The 21,391-nt window shown below is 37.3% G+C and overlaps 2 protein-coding genes across 4 annotated transcripts in view; one reads left to right on the top strand and one right to left on the bottom strand.

Moving 5' to 3' along the window:
- The window catches only part of LOC306855424 (uncharacterized protein), a 50,044-nt gene extending 43,313 nt beyond the window's left edge, over nt 1-6,731 (top strand). The window contains exon 8 of the mRNA XM_079394139.1: nt 5,364-6,731. The gene's annotated coding sequence lies outside the window, so the exon portion shown is untranslated. The remainder of the gene's footprint in view (nt 1-5,363) is intronic.
- The window catches only part of LOC306855423 (F-box-like/WD repeat-containing protein TBL1XR1), a 73,419-nt gene that overhangs the window by 11,436 nt on the left and 40,592 nt on the right, over nt 1-21,391 (bottom strand). For 2 of the 3 annotated variants that reach the window (XM_079394136.1, XM_079394137.1), the window contains one exon: nt 9,383-9,449. The exons of the other annotated variant lie outside the window; for it this stretch is intronic. The gene's annotated coding sequence lies outside the window, so the exon portion shown is untranslated. The remainder of the gene's footprint in view (nt 1-9,382; nt 9,450-21,391) is intronic. 3 annotated transcript variants of the gene reach the window in all.

Raw genomic sequence — 21,391 nt, 5'->3', positions numbered from 1 at the left:
ACTCATATACATTTTAAGCCTTCAAGAATATCATGAATTATTAATTCATGAATATTGTGCTTAAGGTAGTAAGACCACATGACATACGTAAATCTTATTTTTAAAGACTAAGAAAGTCGTACTGATGATGCAAACAGCAATATTTTGAAAGCACCACAAAGCCCCAGTGTTTACGCTCTTCTTTATGTCAACATGCAGCTGACTGACTAACAATAGTCTCATTGAACTGGAAGGAGAAAGTATTTTAGCATTGAAAAACTACAACCTTAACTATTTCGAGGAGGCTGATTACACCTTTTAGTGTGTGTGTGTGTGTGTGTGTGTGTGTGTGTGTGTGTATGTGTGTGTGTGTGTATGTGTGTGTGTGTGTTTGTGTGTTTGTGTGTGTGTCTGTGTGTTTGGCAGTGGTACTCTGGGCTTTTCACACGACTCCCTTGACAACAGTGAACTTGATCCTCTCAAACCTCTAAAGGCCTCAGTGAACAATGAGAAGCTTGGAGAGCTTGTGGTCTTGTGTAACACTGACCGTTGGACGCAAATTCCTCAAGACACTCTTCACAGTCAGTGTTCCTCTTCCACCAATTAAGCACAAAAGAAAATATCCCAAACCCCTAAGCATTAAAAATCTTTCTCAAGAGTGCCATGAATTGTGGAGATTTTGTTTGACCTGCTTTCCAAGCAATATTACAGACAGACAAACAGCTTTCTAAGAGTGATATAAATTATTACTCCTAGAATTCACAAAACTACAGCGTAGATGTGGGAGGAAAAAAGGACCAAGAGATAGTCCTGCTCCAAACTCAGATTATTGCTGGAGCCCATGCTGTGGTGTCAGGCTGGTCAGACAAACGGAGCAATGTTTTAAAAGCAATACAGTGCACACCTTATAGTTGCTTTTAGGTTATATCTGATTCTAAAGTGTCAGCAGTTGAGATATAGATTTAAATATATTTATTTCACCATCCCAACAACATATTTAGAATATGCATATATTTCATGTGATAAAATATCAATGCCTTTATTAAATAAAAACGTAACAAAATAAATATTAAAAACACTAACAGAAATTGTATTTACAAATTATGCAAAATGATATGTAGCCACAAAGTGCTGTGCATCAATGAAGTAAACATTGCTTCATATTTACAGTATAACAATCACAAAAATGAATAGAAATATTAAAATGATGTTGATTTTAAGAACAATGTAAATATTAGAAAATTCTAAATATATGAACATAAATAGTAAATATGCAACAACGTATTGCAATAGTAAGGCAATTCATAAAACACTGCTTTACTAATTTTCAAAAAAACAATGCTATTATTATTATTATTATAATTATTATCATCTTGTGTGTGTAAGAAATATACATTGTGTGTGTGTGTGTATAAATTGTGTGTATGTACATATATATTTACATTTAGTCATTTAGCAGACGCTTTTATCCAAAGCGACTTACTAATGAGGACAATGGAAGCAATCAAAATCAACAAAAGAGCAACGATATGCAAGTGCTATAAAAAGTCTCAATTAGCTTAATGCAGTACACGTAGCAAGGTTGTTTTTTAGCGCAAGCTAGTGTTAGAGGCCTATTTTGCTTTTGTTAATTGTATAATAAATAAAAAGAAAACAGATAAAATACAAAAAGATTAGAAAAGCTAGTGTTAATATTTATGTTTTTAAGAATAGAATTAGAAGAAAGAGAGTGCTAGAGTTAAAGGGTCAAATAAAGATGGAAGAGATGTGTTTTAGCTGTTTCTTGAAGATGGCTAAGAACTCAGTTGCTCGGATTGAGTTGGGCAGGTCATTCCACCAGGAGGGAACAGTTAATGAAAAAGTCTGTGAAAGTGATTTTGTGCCTCTTTGGGATGACACAATAATGCGTCGTTCAATTGCAGAACGCAAGCTTCTAGAGGGCACATAGGTCTGAAGAACTGAATTTAGGTAAAGGGGTGCAGAGCCAGTGGTGGTTTTGTAGACAAACATTAATGCTTAGAATAGAAAGTGCAAATTGATGAATAGAGGTGTGACGTGCATTCATTTCGGCTCATTAAAAATTAATCTTGCTGCCGCGATATAACAATATTATCAATATCGTGATAGCAAAACTGTCTCAATATTATCGTGGTCACATGTCGATATGAAACGATCATTCCGAGAGTTGTGATGACAGAAATACTAAGTTCTTGCATGAAACTCTAAATGGCGCAGTCCGATAGATCCAACTCAGTATGACATTGACATCATCATCACATGTCAAAGCTGATTGCTTCTCTCCTGTATCGGTAGCCAATGAGCTCGCTGCTCAACATTCAGACACTTGGCTCATGTTTGTAGTAGCAGTTTGCAGCGCACTCCAGAATTGATTTAACTTTTAGGTACAACATTTTAATTTAATTTAAAAAGTTCTTTATTTACCTGTATGTAAGCAAAGTGCGGTGTTAATGTTCAAACTGTGTATTTACAACATTAAAGTGGCTGACAACAATATTCTTATTAGGAATAAAACTGCCTCATTTTTTAACTGTGCAGAGCTGTAGCTGAATAGTTAGGCCTACTACGCTACTGTATTTTAATGCTGGTCATTATGGTGGTACTTTGAGGGCCGAATATTTTCTGAGGTGGTACTTGGTATAAAAAGTTTGAGAACCACTGATGTAGACATAACAAATTGTAGCTTTAGAAATATTTTATTTGATTCAACATAAAATTTATTACAGATAAACATTTAGGCTACAACTGCTTAGACTATGGAACATAAAAGAAGAAAATTTGAGAAATATCTCAGTATTTTTTGTTCATACAATGAAAGTCATTGGTAACCAAAACAGCTTTGTTACCAACAGTCTTCAAAATACCTTCTTTGATGTTCCACAGAAGAAATTAAGTCATTGAGGTTTGAGTAAATGATGACAGAATTACATTTTTTGGGGTGAACTCTCTTTAATGTTTTATTATTATTATTTTTTAATTATTAAATGATTACATTTTAATTAAATGATACTCTAAAGAAGAAACTAAATATGCCAGCAGGTGGCAGTAAATGTCTTTGAGTAATTCATTCAGGAATTAAGTAAACCTTGGTCTTTGAATCATCGGTTCACACGATTAGTTCAAAATGCAGATTCATTCAGAAACGAAACACCGCTGTGTTGCTCGGAGACGCACGACAGTTCTGCTATGGCTTTAAAGGTAGTTACCTTCCCTGCAAAATTTAGCAAAAACACATAATATCCTGTTTAAAACATAACACAATATCAACTTCTTATTTACTAACAGTTGTATAAAATCACATTTGCACTCGTGCAAATCAGGAAAACGTGCCACGTGTGTGATATTGCTCTCGCTGCTCGTGTGATATCACTTATATGGTATGAGAAATTATATGAGACATACAGGGGCATTTTTTTGCCCCACTATCTTGAATTTTAGGGCATAACTGCATTTATGTAGTTGTTGCCCTGAATTATATTTGTCAATAGTATATTTGTAAATATCTTAAAATTGCTTAATTTTTTCATAACTAATTAATCAAGTTAACGCATTAAACTGACAGCCCTAATATATATATATATCTAACTGTTCTTCATGAAACACTTGGCTACTTGTAAACAAAAGTAATGTCACAGCACAAGCTCATTCCTGTGTAACAACAGAGCAGCTCTGAAGCAGACGTGCTACCGTCACCCCACATCCAGACAACAGTAGCATTTTTCTTCCTCTTTTCAAGGCAATTATGTCAACACCATTTCCACCAGACGCTTTTGGAGAAATCAGCATATGGCTCGCATCCCTCCGTCAGCATCTAACAATCAGGTCAAGTTCAAAGGAAAAGCAGCCCAATCTATCCGGCAGGAACAATGACCGTTGCTTATTAGATGCCACACGCTAGCGAATGCCGTCACAAACGATTAAGACCGATGCTGGGCTAAACTGCTTGTGATGCAACCTACTCTCTGAAGGCCGAAAAATAAAATAAAATTGGACCAGCGAGATTAACGCGTCACCTCATCTGTCCTACTTCAGGATCTGGATCCATCAGTGTCTGTCTGAACATGGAGGGGTGGGGGAAGTATGACACATCAGGGCCATTAATGGATCTCCCTACTCTTCTTCTTTTGTGTGAAGTGTCCTAGAAGCAGGTCAATGGATCGCACTGCCTGTGGTCAAACACGTATACATCCGCCTTAGGCCTCGAAATGCATTTTATCAAGAATCCTTTAACCGCTGCCCTACAGATGACATAGCTCTGCCATTATGGATGCTACAGTTACAAACACAGCGTTTACATTCTTCAGTATGTCAATCTATGTATAGCTTGAATATAGTTGAATACCTCTGCACACAGGAGAATGTATTTTAACATCCAGCCCATCTCCTGTAAAGCACATAACCACAGCCACTATGGGATCATTAAACCGTCTAGTTTCAGTTCCAACAAAAGTTGGATCAAAGTCATTCTGCAAAGGACAAAAAACTCTAAAGCCTCCTGCAATTCCAACAGTGTTTAAGCAAGCAGTCAGCCTTGTTCAAAATCACAATAAACATCATAGAATTGAAATGTATGACTTTTAAATAAACACATTTTAATGCAAATGAAACATTACATCGATACCCTCTGTTTTGAAAAATTCTTGAATAATGTTTTTTAATATAATAGATTTTCTGAGATTGTTTGCAATGGCTCACTGAAAGTGATTAAAAAATAGTTTAAAGCTAATTAAATGCAACACTCTCTTAGCAGAGACAATTTGCTGCTGTGGTTTGTAACTGCAGCTAGCAAACAAATCAATAGGAAAATGCCACAAAATTGCGCATTTACAGACACGTTGCTTTGCACATGTATTAAACACTTGAAAGTTGACTCTCGTTCACAACCAAAAGTAAAGATGATTGCAGATCTATCGTGTATAAGTCATATTTTAAAACAAAGTCCAAAGAAATTAACAAGAAATTATATTTTACTTTTTTTTTTTGATGATGATTAAGTATCACGAAGATTAAGGTGGATCTGATGGCATTTCATTTACTTGCATCTATTGACAAACGCAATTTTGAAACCTCCATTTTTATGATGTTGCATGGCTAATTTTGGTAAAGATAATTTTAAATCCTTGGAGGTGTTTAATCCTGAGCCTAACAGCTTAAAGTAAACACCACATGGCAACTTTTGAAAACAGACAAGTTTGTGGCTGATGTAACAGAAGGACATATCAGAGACAGGGTAGGTTATCTGCATATGTTGTGACATTGCTTCTGGGTGAGCGCGGCTGTCACTTTTCCGTCTGAGGTGGCTGTTCACGCCATTTTTGTAATAAAATGTTGACTCTCATATCAACGATTTTATCTTTGCCGCACAGGTGGGAGTCGCTGGAAAGGGAGGCGACGTGCTGCTCCAAACCAGGACTTGACAGATGGCAACAAGAATGGGAGTTAATATGAGGACAAGATCTAAACTGCCTGGATTCCTTGAGGACCATGGGGATTGCATAATGTTTTTGCCCTCCTCAGGCACTTTGAGAACTCTAAGCATGTCATTTAGAAAAACAACAATGTGACTTGCTTTTACAGGAGGAGGAAGCATTTCACATCATTTTTACCATGGTTACAAAAAAAACAGCTCCTTTCCAGAATTGATTTAACTAAAATAAAAAAATAAAAAAAGAATGTGAGAATAATTATCAATATTGACAGATTTGTTTGTTTCGACATAATTTTGATGCTAATTAGCATACCTACGCACTCAGCATTACTTAATCCTTTGTTGTTGACTAATCAATCAAGTCAACAGCATGTTGTTTTTTTAATCTATGTGAAAAATGTTACCATCCTGTAACTGAATGAGTGTGTTTAATGTCACTTATTTGACACTAAAGGTGGCCTGATTGCCAACAGCTACAGAGCTAAACTATGAGTAAAGCAGCTGAAGCTGACCCTACAGCCTACACATTCTTTCTGTAGCATGAATCACTAAATTCAACACCATGTTGGACCAAAGGTGAGCCATTGAAGTGTGTCAAAGGACAAATGCGTTATGAGCTAAGTGAAAAGCAGAATGTATTGCAGCACCTCAAGGCTTGAATCTCACAAAACCGGTCCAGCCTATTTTTGCCACAAGACAAAAAGAAATAAGAAAACATTTATTTTAATAATTGTGTTATTTATATCATGACAACTCTCTGAAGATTTTAGCATTATAATGGATATGACAATGTTAATGTACAGCATTTGGTCTTGGCACAATATATCTGTTATGCTGCTGCTCCTAAATTACTGCTACTGCTGCAAATCAAGTATAGGAACTTGCTACTGCTAATGCATATGCCTATACGGTGCTGTGAGTATTTAAGACTCTACAAGCAGATCTATACAACTGGAGTTGGGGAGGTGAAGGGTTTCAAAGGAACTCTGAAAGTGTGCTGCAAAATGCTCAAGTGAATGCTAAACAGCCATTTAAATGTAAAGCAGCAAGCTCATTGGCTGAGTATGCAACCTGAACCAATCAGCTTGTGCCAAATAGTTTAAGGCTATAATATCATCAGTTGAGTTAACAACCCATCAGCCTGTGCCATCTAGAGTTTCATGAAAGAACTTGGCATTAATATTTCTCCCTCAGTTCCTTAAAACAAGAAAACTCATTACTGTAAAAATAAAAGGATTAGAGACATATGGTGTGTATTTAAGAAGAAATGTGATTAAATGTGCTTATTCATATAAATAAATGTCACAAAAAGAATAATCAGAAACGAGCTTAAATTTCTTTTCTTACACAATATTATACTTTTTTTTGTGGAGACTTTTTTTTTGGGGGGGGGGGGGGGGTGAAAAGAACAGCACTTGTTAAGATTGGAAATCTTTTTGTAATATTACAAATGTCTTTACTGTCACTTTTGATCAATTTAATGGATCCTTGTCAAAAAAAAAAAAAAGGGTGTATCAGTAATAAATTATTAAAATTATTATTTTTTTTTTTGTGATTAAAACCAGTAGGTAATGAATGATAACTGACCAGGCAAAGAAATGACCAATCAATGCTGATCAATGCTGGAGCTCAGAGAAAGCCAATAATCAATAGCACATTGGTTTAACCACTCCCGGTCAGTTACGAGAGTTATTCATCTCCATATGAACTGAGTGCACTGATAGCATTTCCAGGAACTCACTATAACGCAACTGTAGACCCTTAGGATGGGGTGTTTCTGGAACATGTGGAACAAGCACTGCCTAAAGGTCTGCTGGAACATGATCTCGCTGGAGCTGTTCAGCAGGGTTACATCATATCACCACCTGCCAAAATCACTTACTTTAGCTAGAGTGCCAGTGCACACAGACTCATTCATTGTTCTTATGAGTGCATTAGCATTAGCGATTACATTAAGAAGTTTTTGTCTACTCTCAAAATGTAAGTTACCGATAAAGGCAACTTGGGATAAAGCGGTCACCTTTGACCTATTATAAAAAGCAGATTGTTGAATTCATAAATTACATCCTAGGCACCATCTAAGTTTGTGATCTGATGACAGTCTTGTGCATACGATAATGGTTGCCTTCACATTAACACTACTACAATGCTGTAATTATCAGTGGGAAACTCTCCTTTCTGGGTTTGGGGTGTATTAGTTCATGAATCATGACTGAAGCTAATTGGTAATAGTTATAAATTATGTTTTTGTAGCGAACGCTGACATCAAAACAAAATTTTTACGAAATAAATGAGTAGCAGTAGGCCTTTTAATTTGATTGGCTAAGTCTGTATCACTCCATATTGCTTTGAGACATTCAATGATTTATCCTGCTTCGGATTGTTTTGGAACTATTTTTGATGAAGGCAAAAATATAACTGCTAATACTGCTCACCAAGAAGTGAAGAAAGTAAGCAAATAATATGAAATTGCCAAATACATGCTTATTACTATACCCTGAAACATTTTAATGCCATCATGATTCTAGGTAGGAAAATGTATTGTGAACAACTGCAATCAAGCATTTGCATTAACTGGCAATAAGTCTTTCACATCACTGTGGTGGAATTTTGGCCCACTCTTCTTTGCAGAATTGTTTTAATTCAGCCACATTGGAGGGTTTTCGAGCATGAATGGCCTGTTTAAGGTCATGCTACAGCATCTCAATCAAATTTAAGTCCCGAATTTGACTTGACCACTCCAAAACCTTAATTTTGTTTTTCTTGAGCCATTCAGAGGTGGACTTGCTGGTGTGTTTGGGATCATTGTCCTGCTGCATAACCCAAGTGCGCTTGAGCTTGAGGTCACAAACAGATGGCCGGACATTCTCCTTCAGGATTTTCTGATAGAGTGCAGAATTCATGATTCCATCAATTATGGCAAGTCGTCCAGGTCCTGAAGCTGCAAAGCAGCCCAGACCATCACACTACCACCACCATGTTTGACTGTTGGTATGATGTTCTTTTTATGAAATGCTGTGTTGGTTTTACACCAGATGTAACGGGACACAAACCTTCCAAAAAGTTCAACTTCTGTCTCATCAGTCCACAGAATATTTGCTCAAAAGTCTTGGGGATAATCAAGATATTTTTTTGGCAAATGTGAGACGAGCCTTTGTGTTCTTTTTGGTCAGCAGTGGCTTTTGCCTGGGAACTCTCCTATGGATGCCGTTTTTACTCAATCTCTTTCTTATTGTTGAATCATGAACACTGACCTTAATTGAGGCAAGTGAGGCCTGCAGTTCTTTAGATGTTGTTCTGGGTTCTTTTATGACCTCCTGGATGAGTCATCATTGCACTCTTGGAGTAATTTTGGTAGGCCAGCCACTCCTGGGAAGGTTCACCACTGTTAGAAGTTTTCTCTATTTAGGGATGTGGCGGATTGCGGAAAAGGGGGTGGGGGGGGATCACGATGTCGGCTCAAGACTGATACATGTCAACTATTATGTTTCTCATCTGTTCTTGAATTTCTGTAGATCGCGGCATGATGTGTTGCTCTTTAAGCATGTTTCACTTTGTCAGACAGGTTCTATTTCAGTGATTTCTTGATTCAACAGGTCTGGTAGTAATCAGGCCTGGGTTTAGCAGGTAAAATTTAATCACAGTTCTTTTGATTTAACAGGAGGGGGCAATTAATTTTTTACGTAGGGCCAGGTAGGTTTGCAGCTTTTTTCCCTTAATAAATGAAATCCTAATTTAAAAAATGCATTTTGTATTTACTTGCATTATCTTTGTGTAATATTAAAATTAATTTGATGATCTGAATCTTTTAAGTGTGACAAAAAAGCAAAAAAAAAAAAAAAAAAAAAAACAGGAAGGGGGCAAAAACCTTCTCACTGCACTGTATATAAAAGTTTTTCCATTTTCATTAGAGAAAAAAAAAAAGCCATCTTAGCACCAACATGCATTTATACTTACCACACTATCAGCTTTATTTTTCGCAAGGCAAACGCTTTTTAAGGATCCAAGCCAAGTGTCTCAGCACCTGCAACAACATTACAGAAATGGGTGAATGAAGCAGAATTTGTCAAGCATCTGGACGTGGAAAAAAAACATCAATTGCTATGCACGCCCCAATTAAACCAACCAGTCTGAGGTCAATGAAAGCCTGTTTTTGGACTTTGCAGTTTAGATGGAAAATGCCATATCTTTCCACATTTTTCTGCTGAAAGCCTCTCTCTATTGTTTTTCCATCTCTCCTGGATAAGGTAACAGACTGAATGAGTATCTCTATGGACTTTCTTAAAATGTCCAATAAAACTCAATGTCACCCTATAATTTTCTTTAGGTTGCCACTTACATTTTTCATGACAAAAAAACACTAGAAGGAATTTCTTGAAAATCAACCCTCCGCACTGCCTTGTATGTGTGGTATTTGGACAACAGGCTAAAAGCATAAGTCGACTGACATTACAGAAGGTGGATTTCACTAATGTTTGTGAAAATGTCAGCATTACTTAGGGATGTAACGATTCACCCCCTTGAAAATCGATAAGAATATGGGGCAATTTGGTTGAGATGTTAAATTAATCACGATACAGTTGAGGGTGGGGGTTATATGAATTTATCTCCGAGGGGAAAGGTCTCCAGAAAAGTTTTGATGGAATTTTCTTTTCACCTTGCCTCTGTATAATGCATATTAAATGCATTGCCGCTTACAGCGGTGACCAAGGAAAAGCTGTATTTCTGCTGCTCCATAAGAGCCACCTGCTGTCAGAGCGTGAATTAGCGTTCTCATTCAGCCCATCTGCTGTTTTTGTTTCCTTCAGAAGTTTGATATAGTATAGTTTCACAAAGTTAAAGTCAGACCATTCTGTTTTTGATTAAAATTTAGAAATTATACAATCTAAATGTCCAATAAACGCTGGGACGTCGTGGCCTAATGGTTAGAGAGTCAGACTCGTAATCCAAAAGGTTGCGGGTTCGAGTCCCCGGCCGGCAGGGATTGTAGGTGGGGGGAGTGAATGTCCAGCGCTCTCTCCACCCTCAATACCACGACTGAGGTGCCCTTGAGCAAGGCACCGAACCCCCAACTGCTCCCCGGGTGCCTCAGCATAAATGGCTGCCCACTGCTCCGGGTGTGTGTTCACGGTGTGTGTGTGTGTGTTCACTGCTGTGTGTGTGCACGTTGGATGGGTTAAATGCAGATCACAAATTCCGAGTATGGGTCACCATACTTGGCAGTATGCCACTTCACTTCACTAAATGAAATCAAAAACTGCTCATGCTGCACGTATGCAGCATATTTTTGATAAAAATGCAATGGTTGCCTGTAATTTTTGAATGGAAAGAGCACATGCAAAGCCTTGTTTATATAAAGAGATTTATTATATTTGTATTTATTTATTTGATTTGGGTTTTGTTTTAAATTTTCAGTTTAGTTTTTTTATTTGACATTTCAATTTCACAAAGTGGAGAATTTTGTCTGAAAAACAACAAAAGGACACCTTTTCATTTATAATTTGTCTTAAAAAATTAAGAGAAAATCATATTATGAAATCAGTATTCTGAATCTTTTCGCATCATGAGTTGGGTGACTTGTTACATCCCTAGCATTACTATGTCGAAATGTATAAATTATAAACGGGTACTTTTAAGTAAGCATTTATACAAAGTTCCATCTCATTATCAAGAAAACTCGCTGTCACATTACCAAAACATTGTATCTGAAATATGGCCCCAAGTTGAAATTTTGCCCTGCCATATACCCACAGCTAAATCAAGCCTAAAATAAAAATAATAATAATAAAAAAAATAAAAATAAATTCATCCAGGGCAGTATTCCCAGACGCAGATTAAGCCTAGGTCTGGAATTAATTTCTGTATTCATAAATCACCATCTTGGGCTCACCCTGAGTGTGCATGTGTTAGTTTCAGCAGAGTAATAAAACGCATGTATTGACATGGCGGTTAAGTTACAGCTATCAGCGGGTTTCAGTGGTCTCTTGTCTACCAAGGTTAAGCTTGAACAGAAATGGGTGGAAACTACTTCCTTCAGGCCGCCTGCTCACAGCCCATGTCTCGCGGGTCTCTGAGACTTCTTTGTGCTGTTGCACCTGCTGTGTCTGTTTTCCAGAGCAGCGATGATCCAGTTAGCTCAGATTATTGGCCTGCGTTTGCAAAGCGAAGTAACAGGTGTCGTTACAGTGTTAAGCCAAAGAATATCTGATCTGCGAGAAAAGCGATGGCCAAGATTAGTTAAAAACCAACTTGGGAACTGATTTAGTTTAAAATCAATTCAATTACACTGCCAATTCATAAAAAATAAGAAGATAATTGGGGAATCACATCCAATCCATTAGAAACATTCTCTCTTACCCAAGTACTCAAGCTCAATTTACTGTTGTTTTACAAAATGTCAAGCACGCTGCCACAAGCGCTATAACAGATATTAGTGTAAAGCAACACATACTAATTAGGATTGTACAGTGCACCGGTGCTACAGAAGTATCGCAATGCCCAAGCCTCAAAATACCACATTATTTAATGCTAGTTCTTCAAATGCCATTCACACAAGATGCAAGGCAAACCTCCACAGTATTAAATAACAATTCAATTGAAAGATGAACTTTTAATTTCAATACATCTTATAAAGTAAAACCACAGAGATTTAACTGGCAAAAACATCTATCTGGTGCATCTCCATATAAGTAAACAATTGAAAATAGCGCACGCTATATAACGGCAAAATCAACAGCATGAGAACCTTCTGTGGATATCCAGTTTGTGATCATTTGTAATGCTCACGTTCATTACTGAAGATTTGCTATTGAAATCATTTTAAGGTAAACTTCAAAAGTTATCCAAATGTTACGCCTATGTTTTGGATTTACAAAGTCTCTCTACAGTTTTCAATAAAAAAATTAATTAAATAAAAAAAAAAGTGTGAAAAATCTAAATTAGATTTTTTTTTCACTTAAATATTTGCAATATTTAAATTAGTCAAAATTAAAAAAAACAAAAACAAGCTTTTTTTAAACAATCCACAATTTGTATCTGACATTCAACAAATATTTAAGTTAAATTGTTTCTCTGTGTGAAAGTACAGAAATTAATACATACATTTAAAACCACACCATTTTTGTATAATAATATCTTGTATAATACAACAGAAAAGCCCCTGCAATAATGGCCCTCACTGACGTCTACCACACTCAGCACGGAAGCTTCTCATGCTGATTTTGCCATTATTTCTTACATTTTATTTTTCACACAATTTAATCAAGGTTTCATGATACTTTAGCTGGTATCCTACCATGAGACACCATAAAGATATTGTGACAATAACAGTTTTGTCTTTCAGGTCAACTATTGTCAGAGCAGATAATGCATTATACTATCAACAAGAGTTAGAGAGAAGATTACAATAGGTTATCATGCAACTGTAGGATTAACTTGGCAACATCTACGTTGTGCTGTTGAACTTGTCTTCTCGGGTTTAGCTCAGGTGAGCAATTATTCTCTTATTCTAAGCTTTTAAGCTAAGACCTTTGTTTAAATCAACAATACCGTGTCCAATCCTTTACTGAGCAATCTTCGCCCCACAGACCACAATATATACAATCTGCTTTGCCCTGATAACTTCAATGCACACTATAATAAATAACTTTTTTTTCTCCAAGTGAAAGGAAACAGTTTGTTGTCTGTGGTATAGTTGTAAGCAGGGGACCTAGATTCACACTGAAAATGTGCTAAAAGAAAACCCCCTTCTTCAGAAAGTCTACCAGCGAAATTGAAACTTCACGTACTTGAGCACACAAAACATTTCGGCAATCTTCACAATGCTACCTAGCTAAAAGGAAACAGATGTCACGGTTTCCTTTCAAAGAGCAGTTAGTCTTTCCTCCTACACACCAAAGTGACAATTCAGTGGAGTATGGGAGGCTGTTTCCTCATCTCTCTCTCTCTCGTAAAGAAAGACGGAGGCTCCTACAGACGCTTCCCATCCCCCATGCATTCCAATAAGGTAATGAGGGGGGTGTACGTTAACAACTGTTGATGCACCTGCTAGATAAGCCAAACACCTTCTCTATTGTTCTGAGGATCTTACATCAGACAGGAAGCAGGCAGATTTAGATGGAGCTGCAACAGCTCAGGCACAAAGGTTACATTTAGCATATTCATCACTAAATGGCAGTTGCTTTGACATTAATCCTAAAAAATCTGGGGAGGTGATAGCATCAGGGACAGGGCTTTATGAAGCGAGCAAAAGCAAAACGAAAAACTAGAGAATGTCAAGATGGTTGAGTAATGAGAATAGTTGGCAAGATAATCTGCATTTCTTTTTTTTTTTTTAGCCAGTTCACATGGTTTAATTCTGTTCTGTTTGTTGCTTGTCAGTTTGTACGATATGATCCCAATTAGATCTTGGTAAAGGCAAAGGCAGATCGTGTGACATCAACAGTCACAAGACTATGACAAAAACTACAGTTTAAAAGTTTGGGGTCGGTAAAATGTTTTTGAAAAGTCTCTTACCAAGCTATGCTTACCGATGCTGCTCTGATTCAATCAAGTAGGCTAACACTGTGAAATATTACACTGAACAAAATTATAAACGCAACACTTTTGTTTTTGCCCCCATATTTCATGAGATGAACTCAAAGATCTAAGACTATGTACACAAAAGGCCTATTTCTCTCAAATATTGTTCACAAATCTGTGTTAGTGAGCACTTCTCCTTTGCCGAGATAATCCATCCACCTCACAGGTGTGGCATATCAAGATGCTGATTAGACCGCATGATTATTGCACAAGTGTGCCTTAGGCTGGCCACAATAAAAGGCCACTCTAAAATGTGCAGTTTTATCACACAGCACAATGACACAGATGTCGCAAGTTTTGAGGGAGCGTGCAATTGATATGCTGACTGCAGGAATGTCCACCAGAGCTGTTGTCCGTGAATTGAATGTTCATTTCTCTATCATAAGCCATCTCCAAAAGGCGTTTCAGAGAATTTGGCAGTACATCCAACTGGCCTCACAACTGCAGACCACATGTAACCACACCAGCCCAGGACCTCCACATCCAGCATCTTCACCTTCAAGATCATCTGAGACCAGCCACCCGGACAGCTGCTGCAACAATCGGTTTGCATAACCAAAGAATTTCTGCACAAACTGTCAGAAACCGTTTCAGGGAAGCTCATCTGCATGCTCGTCGTCCTTATCGGGGCCTCGACCTGACTGCAGTTCGTCGTCGTAACCGACTTGAGTGGGCAAATGCTCACATTCGATGGCGTCTGGTTTTCACTGTACAGGGCAGATGGCAGACAGCGTGTATGGCGTCGTGTGGATGAGCGGTTTGCTGAGGTCAACGTTGTGGATCGAGTGAACCATGGTGGCGGTGGGGTTATGGTATGGGCAGGCGTATGTTATGGACAACGAACACAGGTACATTTTATTAATGGAATTTTGAATGCACAGAGATACCGTGACCAGATCCTGAGGCCCATTGTTGTGTCATTCATCCACGACCATCACCTCATGTTGCAGCATGATAATGCACGGCCTGGAAACTGAAAACATCCCAGTTCTTGCATGGCCAGCATACTCACCGGACATGTCACCCATTGAGCTTGTTTGGGATGCTCTGGATCGGCGAATACAACAGCGTGTTCCAGTTCTTGCCAATACCCAGCAACTTCGCACAGCCATTGAAGAGGAGTGGACAACCTGATCAACTCTCTCTATGCGAAGGAGATGTGTTGCACTGCGTGAGGAAAATGGTGGTCACACCAGACACTGACTGGTTTTCGGAAACCCCCGGACCCCCCAATACAGTAAAACTGCACATTTTAGAGTGGCTTTTTATTGTGGCCAGCCTAAGGCACACCTGTGCAATAATCATGCGGTCTAATCAGCATCTTGATATGCCACACCTGTGAGGTGGATGGATTATCTCGGCAAAGGAGAAGTGTTCACTAACACAAATTTAGACAGATTTGTGAACAATAATTGAGAGAAATAAGACTTGTGTACATAGAAAAAGTCGGAGATCTTTGAGTTCAGCTCATGAAAAATGGGGGCAAAAACAAAAGTGTTGCGTTTATAATTTTGTGCAGTGTAAAATATTGACAGATATTGCTATTACAATTTGATTTGCAATTTTAATTTTGCAAAGTCAAGCTTCAGCTCAATTTTGTCAATAGTGTGCAGCACAGTATGGGTATCGTTAAAAAAACAAACAATAGAAATCATCACAGAAATTCTTATGGTTTCCATTAAAACCAGTACAAAACTCCTTTTATAGTGTGTTTTGGGCATTGTTTCAATACTGTTGTTCTATTGGTTCCCATCTGCTAGATTACATCCCACCAATAGAATCCATCAAATGCCAGTAGACACCATTATATTAAAACCAATACAATTCCTATTATAATCCTTAAATCCATTATATTTCCTATTGTGTTTTGGGAGGGGTTCCATTGTTTTTTTCAGCAGGGAAGATTATAATATTACTACTTTTACAGAATTTACTTAATTACTGGATTTCACAGAAAAGATTACTTTATTTTGTGTAAATAAAGAACTTTATTATTTTAGTCAATTATTAAAGTATTACATAAGTTACAGGCTGATTTATTCATTTTTAGGTATTTGGGATTTTAAGAACAAGTGGAAAAAGTGCTGAATGTTCCATTTCATCCAAGTGAAATTAGTAAGCAGTTAGACTGAATTTACATTAGTTTTAAACGCGGAGCCATGTGCGAGTTTTACACAGGTTGCGCACATCTGTCAAGCCTCGTCCATATTGCCAGATGCGTTCGTAGAGACTTGCGTGGAGCTGGACGCTAGTATAAAAGAGCATCACGAAACAGGCTGCATGTGTGCGGCAAGTGTAAACGGCTCGTCCGTGCGATGCGGTATACATGGCATGTAGGGCAGAGAGAAGGGAGCTCTAAGCATTTAGAGACACAGGCTGTGTGGGCGGTCTTCCGAATTGGGAAGAGCGAACATGCATTATAAACTTTTAAATTACACTCTGTTGGGGAGATAAAATATGTAAGATAACATCCACGTACTAATAAAAACATCTAAGAATGTATCTTTTATTCTCCAGTACTAAAAGCAGAACCGTTAAGGAAGCTGCAAATTACCTTTTTTGTTCGTGTCTGTCATTTCGAAGCCGAAGTAATCTCATATTGCATAAGTTTTTCTTTACTATTAATTTGCCTGATTTGCAAAATACAGGAAGTAGTGCATTCCACGGACAAGAATGAATCCATGACCATTGGACCATTTTCCAAGGCTGCATGATATATTCAACCTATTTATCATAATAAAGCATAATGCTATTGTGAATTGACAAACGCTACGATTCAATTAAATAAATATATGCAATGCAGGTTTAATAACCCATATGCACTTTATTAACATGCGTGTAGGTTACACACGTTTATTTCCCCCAGAAATTGCCAATCCTCATGGAAAATGAATGCCATATGGTTGCTTTGGCATAGCAAACCACTGTTTGTATGGAACTCCCTTTTGGTTTATGGATTGCATCTTGTCCTTTTTTTTTTTTTTTAAGTGTCACACTATACTTTAAGACTGCATGTCAAATATAAAAACTGTTCAAACGCATCTTAAAATTCCCTGTTTTTAAATGTGCAAAGAATGGCACTGAGAAAAGTGACAGATCTGGGTCAACTGAACCAAAAACAGACCTAATTATATAGTAGTTAAAATCAATTAGTCAACTAGCCGTTCAGAAAACCCCAGCCCTCCATTAGTCGAGTTTGAAAATAAATGTATGTTTTTCTATCCCTAGAACACCCTTAAAAAGTTAAACTTGAAAACAGCACTTAATTTACAGTGATTTGTTGATGTTTTATTGACAAGTGCCAGAACTGGATTAAGCTATAGATTTTCATTTGCATTTTAACAATGTACGTATTTTCACAATTAATAAACATAATAAATAGTCAATAAAAGTGAGCGGGGCTGTGCTTTCATTAGGGCTGGGTATCGTTCAAAAATGTTCGATACCGATACCGATACCGGTTCCTGAACGATACTTTTTTCGATACCAATTTTATGAAAACAGTTTTAACAAGATTACATTATCTCAAAAAACTTTTTTTTTTTGTTTTATTTTTTTCAGCTTGTTGACATGTATACAGACTCAAAGACTCATCTCCTGAGCCACTGCACAAAGGTACAAAATATAGCAAACACAATAAATCAGTACAAATAATTTTAATAAAGCTCAAATAGTTGTCAGTTTACACTAGTGCGTGCTCGTTTTAAAACGCATAGCTCAGACAGAATCATCATTTCTATTAATTTATTCTAGGTTGTTAAAGACTTCAAGAAATTTAAAGTCTTTATCCACTTTCATAAGTGGATGTTTTAATTTTCTTTCACAATATGTTTTATTGTAATTAAATTCTATGTTGTAGTATGTCTAATTATTTGAATTAGGGCTGAACGATATATCGTTATCGTATCTATATCTAGATATGAACTTTCAAGATATTACTATCGAAAAAAGCAACGATATAGACGATATAGATTTCCCCTCTCCGCGCTAGCCCCGCCCTGCATACAACTCTGGCAGTCACACAACGAACATCAGTTTTACGAGTGCCCTTGAATGCACCGCTGAGATCCCTATTCGACCGCAAACTTGTATGGTATAGCTCTGGAAATTCAGACACACAGAGAATCAGCTGTTCATCCATTTTGAGTTCGGCGCTTGTTTGGATGCCCCGTTTCTATTGGCTGTGCGGGGAAACGTCACAGAGCGCAGCGGCAAAAGTTGAACTATTTTGAACTTTGACCGCGGCGCGCGCGCAAGCTCGCCGCTGGTGCGCTCCGCTGCGCGTGCGCTTTGGTCGGCGCAGCAACTAACCGCCCTCGCGCAGCGCAAGCCATTGAAATTAATGGGTTTCATAGCGCAGCGCATGCCGCGTCCTGTGTGTAAGGGGGCTTTACGCCGTACGAGTCGACGTCCACCAGTGAGTTCTTAAAAATAAAACTACACTTTCCAAATTTTTTTGTATTATGATGTTTTTATTTTTCTGAGAAATGCTTGGTTTTCACCGAACCCGCAGTCATATCGTATCGTATCGATATCGAGATATCTGGCATGAAAATCGAGATATGAAATTTTGTCCATATCGTTCAGCCCTAATTTGAATGCATAAAAACTACTTAGTTTATTCAAATTTATTCTTAAAACAGCCTTATGAATTGTTTTCTTTTTCCTCAGAAATTCTGTGTTATGTTTCTGGTTTTCAAATGAAGGCATAAAACATTAATTTCATTTTTCTTTAAAATTATTGAAAATAAAACTATTTATTTTGGCAAACAAAATTTTACTATTAAAATTAAAGCATGGAAGAAATGTTGTGTAATCATTAATTAAAAAATAAGAGTTTTAATCATTTTAATAGTAGCCTAGTAGTAGCAGTATGTGCACTCTGCTGAACAATATTAATTTATTTCTGCCGCAGTGTCTTCTAAGTTAAACCGAACTTTTATTTTGACGGGTTTCCGGGAATACCTTTACAGTTCTGTGTGTATATGATATGACGCAAGTTTTACTCAAACCAAACGGTAAAATGCTCATGGAGTGACTCTCAGAGCAGTTCTAGAGCTGTTGTTCATGTGTTTATGTCCTCATTTAGTGAGACGGCAGACGCTGAAATGTCACGCGAGCTTCAGTCTGTGTCAAGTAAGCGAAACTGCGCGATATCGAGAGCAGACTGCTCCGTACGTTTTCGAAACGCTCTGATCAATCTGCGCGTCGCCGGTTCTAGTCAAACACACCTAGTGCTGCAGGCTTATTGGCTCACTGACGTTAATGAGATTAACCCCTTAGGTATCGAAATTTGGTACCGAACGACAAGACGTTTTTCGATACTCGGTGGTATCGAGGCAATTCGGTCGGTGCCTAAAAAGTATCGAACTCGATACCCAGCCCTAGCTTTCATAAAAGCAGCACATCTTAAAGCATCAACTAGGCACCCCTTTCACTGCCAAATCTCTAAAAGATTGATCTTGTAAAAACAACCTAGACAGAGGTAAACCTGACTTTAAGCTGGTGTGGTAACCATGGAGGGTTTTTTTTTTTTTTTGCCTGAAGCCAAAACATGGAAATTCAATATTGTTGTACAGCTCAAGTCAAGGAATTGTGGACACAGATTACCTGATGGATTGAGGCGGCACCAAAGCAAACTCGTCTGGCTCCGATCCTACACAGCACCTTCACAACAGATGCACATCTTTTCTTTGAAAGCACAATATAATGGCTTTCGTTTCATTTCAGATATTTTCAGACAAGCTCTGGATAGCCATATGATGAACATGTCCAAAAATGGGTATGATTAAACGTAAAAGCCCTGAATCTCACTCACCCACACCGCCAGACCATAAGTTGTTATTTTAGCCCATGATGTTGTAAAAGGCCTGTAACCAATACAGGAGTTAAGAGGTTTATTAGTCCTCTATTTTCTTCCATTCTCCACCAGCTTAGAGCCAAACCAATCTCTGCCTCAATACTAGCTGCGCTATACTCAGTGTTTCTATGGCAACACTCTCAAGAAAGCCTGACAAATGGGTTTGGAGTGAAAAATAGCATTTATCGTGGTTCAAAATGATATATAGAATTTAGTGATTTCAAAAGCAACCATAATAAGACCAACAGAATAAACTATTCCATGTCCAAAATTGCTTTAGTGAAGATTGATCAAACTTGTTTGAGTCCGTCCTGCTTCAGTTCTGAATGAAGCTTGGTTTTCAAAGCGCTCAAACTCAGGCACCTTGATCCCTGAAACAATACACCCAGTTGGAGAGGAATTATCAAGAGAACAGTCAAAAGGCAAACTGAGCGGCGACTCTTGTGAAGGGTTTAGGGGTCTTTGGGGGGATTTGTGAAGTGGCCCTGACTAACAGGTTGGACTGCCACTACTAGAGTAAATTACAGGTAATTTCAGCTTCAAAAAGAGGCAGTCAAAACTGCTGTCCCTTAAATGGCAAGCACTCAAGAAGTTAATTAGCATTCATAATTAGTTTTCAAACTACGCATGACACGCTCCGAACTCACTTTGTTACAGAAACACATTTCAAGAAGAACATTTCTGAAACAATACAATGGCGAGCTTGAGTGGAGATTTATGTAGTGCATGATGCAAGAAGGCTATTCTCCATGTTTACAGATAATGAGCTTGTATTTGTCTTGACTGAACAGACTAAATTACTGTGGAACGGGAACATGTTCATTTGATACACTTTTGGTCACGCAACAGTGCCTAGGGTGTCATTTTAACTAGGGATGCACCAATATTACAAGTTATTTTCACGATTTTATACTATTTTGTTGAAATTAAAGTCAATCCTTTATAAATGCTAAGCTAAATGATAAAAAAACGTTTTAAATACAAATATTTAAATACTATTTTTAATTTAAAATAAAAACTAAAGTCAATCATGTAAAATTTTACTTTAGATTCAAAATCAACATGTAAAACGGATATCAAGAATTTTAAATGCCACTTTAAAAATAAAAACAAAACCTAAAATTAATCCTTTTAAATGCTATTTTTTTTAAATAAATAAACAAATAGATGCATAAATACATAAATGCTACTTGAAAAATAAAAAAATGAAAACTAAAGTTATTTTAAGTGCTACAAGTGAAATTAAGCTTCACAACATGACAATGTGCAATATGAAAAGTAGATAGCTTCTCATTTGCCAATTATTACGTTTAACAGTATTATTAAATTATTAGTGTTTTAAAAGACTGAGTTTAAATGAGCGTTAGATGGAAAAGAGAATCTAAATGGACATGGGGCCATATATTGTGCAACTGCTTTCTGAAGCTGATGTACAGTATTTGGTACAACATCGCTGTGCTCAACCTAAAATAAAAAATAGATGAATGACTGTCAAATCTAACCCTCAAGCAATCCATAATTCAGTT

The sequence above is a fragment of the Barbus barbus genome (assembly GCF_936440315.1).
Source record: "Barbus barbus genome assembly, chromosome: 35".
NCBI classification, from domain to species: domain Eukaryota; kingdom Metazoa; phylum Chordata; class Actinopteri; order Cypriniformes; family Cyprinidae; genus Barbus; species Barbus barbus.
Note: the sequence above shows the minus strand (reverse complement) of the source record. Positions and strands in the feature narration are given on the sequence as shown.